The sequence below is a fragment of the Helianthus annuus genome, chromosome 1, assembly GCF_002127325.2.
Source record: "Helianthus annuus cultivar XRQ/B chromosome 1, HanXRQr2.0-SUNRISE, whole genome shotgun sequence".
NCBI classification, from domain to species: Eukaryota; Viridiplantae; Streptophyta; class Magnoliopsida; order Asterales; family Asteraceae; genus Helianthus; species Helianthus annuus.
In genome coordinates this window covers 96,777,814-96,783,098 of record NC_035433.2, presented here as the reverse complement: position 1 = coordinate 96,783,098, position 5,285 = coordinate 96,777,814, and the positions used below count along the sequence as shown (strand labels likewise).

At 35.2% G+C, this 5,285-nt stretch overlaps 1 long non-coding RNA gene across 2 annotated transcripts; it reads right to left on the bottom strand.

Annotated features, from left to right (window-relative positions):
* Nucleotides 1–1,409: 1,409 nt before the first annotated feature.
* On the bottom strand, nt 1,410–2,521 carry LOC110876457. Of its 2 annotated transcripts, XR_004894042.1 has the most exons (5): nt 2,314–2,521; nt 2,124–2,248; nt 1,834–1,958; nt 1,709–1,768; nt 1,410–1,630 (listed from the first exon to the last, which is right to left on the bottom strand). It is a non-coding gene; the product is annotated as an uncharacterized LOC110876457 (long non-coding RNA). The 2 variants fall into 2 exon arrangements; XR_002556660.2 differs by lacking the exons at nt 2,124–2,248; nt 2,314–2,521 and adding an exon at nt 2,024–2,095.
* Between the last annotated feature and the right edge of the window lie 2,764 nt (nt 2,522–5,285).

Here is a 5,285-nt window from a genome sequence, read left to right as displayed (position 1 = left end):
ATACGCTGAGTATAGCTCTATACGCAGCGTATAGAGGTAACCCTATACGCTGCATATAGGTCAATACGCAGCGTATGTAAACCCTAAGTGTGTAGATAGCCTGCCAAGGTGTGCAAATAGTTAGGGCCTTTTTAATAAACTATTGTGAGTATCGGGGTATTGCAACTAGTTATTGAAAGAAGTTTGTAGTATTGTACAAATCTCTTATTTTAATTTGTCCAAAACATATTTTTCTAGCTTTGTGGATGCTTTGGCTTTTGGTCTAGCCATACTCTTCTTTTTTTATGTAGGCTTTGGTTTAGGATCATGATTGAACAGTTGAGTTCTTTGACCATAGATCATGAGGTGTGGATGAGGAGTGGGTCAAAGAGCTGGCAAATTCTTATCTTGACTAGCTTAGCTTGATAAGAAGGATTGAGGTAGTAATGTTCCAAGCTTTTATTGTTGAATGTAACTTGGGCTACAGTTGGAATTACGAAACACATGAAATGGTGAGCAAAAGGTGTCAATGAGATTTCCCCCTGAATTCCTTTTATGTGTTGCTCATTCTCATAATTTCAAATTCCTTGCAAACTAATGCTCAGACTTGCAGGCCATGGACACATCAGAGGCAGGAAACCCCCTCCAGGACAGTGCATGGAAAACAACAATTCACTTTGTTGCGTTCCACACAAACTTTACTCAACTTACAGATGTTCTCCCCCAGTTTCAGCTAATACTAGCGCCACACTCACTATAAATAGTTTTCAGAAGGGGGGAGATGGCGGTGCTCCTTCAAAGTGTGATAACCAGTATCACTCTGATGACAACCCAGTGGTGGCATTATCAACTGGATGGTACAAAAACGGGGAGAGGTGTCGCAACTTCATCAGGATCCACGCCAATGATAGAAGTATATATTCACACAAATCATCAGAAACTATTATAGATTTATATCAAACAGTTCCATGCAAACCCATTAAACACATGACACAAGTTAGCAAGATTTTATTAAGAGATAACCCAGTAGCGCATTTCATCAAATACCTTATAGACATGATCAAAGATTGCGAAAATAAGTTACAAAACAAGAAAAATTATGGAGAAAATCAGAAAAAAGGAAGAGGAAATGTTAACCTAGTTATAACAAAAGTGCTTCTATATGTGCAACCAGACAAGTCTTGTATATGATTTGAGAATTGAAAACACAAGCTCACAATTAACAAGTACAGGTATGTGTTTAGATAACCTCATTCAAGAAGCATAATAGCTGATGTGTAAACCAAATACAACATACAACATTCTACATTAAACTGTTTTCTCAATCATGCTTCAGCTATTCACCCATCAAATGAAGCAATAACCTTCATTTTATCACTCCATTCACATTATCAGTTCACAAAACATTATAAAAACCCAGAACCAACACAGATCTGAAAATTTTACGCAGATCTAACATAAATACATCCAAAAACAGTAGCAAAACTGTTTAAAACAACTTATAACACATGAAATTTAACAGCGTATAAACATAAACTACACAAATACCAAACAAAAAGGTAGATCAGATAAGGATGGTATCTTCTACACCCTCAGCCTCACCTTCACGGCTTCACTTTTCGGCTTTACCTTTTATAACTCAAAAAGCTTTCTGTAACATAACTTGCAACATGTAATGTAGTTGTTATCTTAATCACCCAAAATAGGACAACAAAAGGAGAATGCTTACCTGTCCTGCAGGTTTTATTGGAAACTTTCCATTAGGACGGAAGATGTACGCTCCAGAGGCCTTCAAAAAACAAGAACGACTTCAGAAGATGAACAAACTTTATTTATAGACAAATTTAAATCTACCTGATTTGGCTCAGATTTTTTGGTTCCATGGAAGTGTCGAACCGAACTGTGAAAGCCAGATCTTGAAGCGCATGTAGAAACCCTAGATCTCGTTTGAGAGGACGGAAGATGTACGTTACAGAGGCCTTCAAAAAACAAGAACGACTTCAGAAGATGAACAAACTTTATTTATAGACAAATTTCATTCTACCTGATTTGGCTCAGATTTTTTGGTTCCAATGGAAGTGTCGAACCACAAGAACGACTTCAGAAGATGAACAAACTTTATTTATAGACAAATTTAAATCTACCTGATTTGGCTCAGATTTTTTGGTTCCATGGAAGTGTTGAACCGAACTGTGAAAGCCAGATCTTGAAGCGTATGTAGAAACCCTAGATCTCGTTTGAGAGGACGGAAGATGTACGCTCCAGAGGCCTTCAAAAAACAAGAACGACTTCAGAAGATGAACAAACTTTATTTATAGACAAATTTCATTCTACCTGATTTGGCTCAGATTTTTTGGTTCCAATGGAAGTGTCGAACCGAACTGTGAAAGCCAGATCTTGAAGCGCATGTAGAAACCCTAGATCTCGTTTGAGAGAGAAAGCTGTGATAGCCAGATCTTGAATCACATATAGAAACCCTAGATCTCATTTGAGAGAGAAAGCAGGGGTTTCTGAATCGCCGAGAGAGAGAGAGAGAGAGAGAGGCGGATAGGAATGAGCTGAGACATCTGAAACCCTAATGAGATAGTGATACCGTGTTTTTTTTAATGAGTAGTACATTATGCATCTGATGTTGTACCCCGTGTGTTTTTTTGAGTGAAGGGCATAATTGGAATTGTAAACTATATTGTGCTTTAGAGAGTTGTACAACATGCTTTAGGGGTGTTTTAAGGGAATTTTTTATGAACTTAAGAAGTCCTTTGGATATGCTTATTAATATAGTATAGATATTTTGTACAGTACATGACTCTGAATTTGTTCAAAGGATACGCTGTCAATTTGATAAATCTTGGGTTCAATCAATTGAAGAAATAAATAGAGCAAGAGTATTGTGGTCTTTTCTCACTTGAACAACTTCCCTCCTTCATTTTCAAATAGCTTCAACTTTTTCATACGTTAATATTTTTTTAAATTACACCGTATTAATGAACATTTCATTTTCTTTAATTCGAGCCAGCTATTGCTATAGTTTTTTTTTAAATCTTTTTACAGGATTTTGAATATCAATTACGTGGTTATGTGATTTTAAATGTCCAGCAGCACCTGACTACGTGCTTATATGATTTCGAATACCCATTACGTGATTTCATTATAGTATTTTATGTGAAACCCACTAAGTGATTGCTGATTACGTAACAATAATTGACTATGTATTATTAAATGACTACGTGATTATGAATATCCATTTCGTGATTTCATTATAATATTTTATGTGATACTCCACTTAGTGATTACGTAATTACGTAAAAACAAAACATGTAATACAAAATATTTTATATAGAATACATAATATTTCAGGCCTATTCACTTACTAATGATAAATTATTTACAAAACACTAGCCAAATCAACCTATAATAACCACATAATGTCGTATATTAGAGATTTAAGCACACAATAAAGCATAAACAATCAAGTTTTTATTATTGAAATGCGTAATCATGTAGTAAGCATAATTGTAATAACATTAGCTATAATAAATCATATTGAATGTGTAATCACGTAATTAATTTCTATTGAAATTGTAATCACGTAATGGTTTATGTTGAATGTGTAATCACGTAACGAGTAATCAAAATAACGTAGTCATGTGCTGGGTATTCAAAATCACGTAATGGACTAATGGGTATTCAAAATCCTATAAAATATTTTAAAGAAAAACTATAGTAATAGGCTACTCGAATTAAAGAAATGAAATACTCGTTAATATGTTAATATGGTGTATTTTTTTTAAATATTAAGGTATGAAAAAGTTATAGCTGTTTGAAAATCAAGGCGGAAGTTGTTCTAGTGAGAAAAGACTAAATTACCCTTCAAGCCAAATGACACTTGTCCTCATTTCCTAATCACGTATGCTTGGTACGAAACTTGTGTATTGTACAGAATCTAGCCCCCCAACTCTCTCTCTCTCTCTATATATATATATATATATATATATATATATATATATATATATAATAGGAACTAAATTGAGTTGAAAGAACTCGTAGGAACCCAACTTAAATTTTTTTTCAAAAAATAGCTTTCTAGTATTAAAAAATTGGGCAGTAGCCACTTTTATTTGTTGCTACAGTGATTTACACCATTGTAAAATACAGCTTTACATGTCGAAGAAAACCCAGCTAGTAAAAGTTTTTTTCGGTTTTTTTTTTCAGGGGGGGCTTGGTTATGTGTTGCTCTACCTTTGTGCAAAATTTAGTTTAAAAACTCACACGGGAAGTGGGGTTCTGTCACACCCCGATAATTCCACATGTCACCGGTGGGCCCGGTGGGGTATCGTGACGTAGTTGATATCATCATAGTCAAACACACACAGAATAGCACAGCGGAAGTCTAGGAATATAAAAATATTATTACAAACTCAAATGTCTGAAAATATCAAAGTATTTATTATAGACGAGTCTGTAATATCAAATCCACAGGAGGATCATTACAGAATGTTTAAAATGAAGCTTAGCAGACTTTATGGCATCTTTAAGGATTTGCAAGATCCTCTTTTTCGACACCGAGCAACTCCCAGCCTATTATGAGTAGTACCTGCCACTTAGCCTTTTGAAAATACGTCAGTTTTCACTGGTAAATACAATTTAACCGACTCATTTGAAAAGAGTTTATGAAAATTGATTTGAGTGCACAAGGCACAAAACCTTTTATAACTTGGGACAATTCTTAATAAAAATTTTGTATACTGAATTACATGTTTACCGTACATCTGGGGCCCAGTACAGAGACTGAGACATGATTAAACGACACACCACTTTTACAACCCATAAAGGAGTTATCCCCAACTTGTGGGTAATTAATAATTTATTACTGGCATCTTTTCGGTGTATGCCTACACCCTGCGCATTTATTGTGGCCATTTACAATTGAATGAGCCAAGGATATATCCAGGACACGGTCGTTAACCCCCAATGTTTAAGTCATCAACAGAACAGTATCAAAACAGGTTTTGTGGATTTACTAGCCACAATCCGACATTTGATTGATCCACACCCGACCAAGCGGTATTAATTTACCGTATCCCAAGCCCGTATAAGGGGAAAATAAGTTAAAAGTATTTACCTGAGCTAATACTTGATTCACAGCAATATAACTCAGTCGTATCCAATCTATCTAAATGCAGGTAGCTTTTACCGGGTGGCTCTAGTCTGGAGTGATGGTAATATATAACCAAATTCAGAATGCTAATGGTCTTTATTTAAGTCATAGACTTTGACCGGCTAGCTTGAAGTATCTAAAGCGGTAC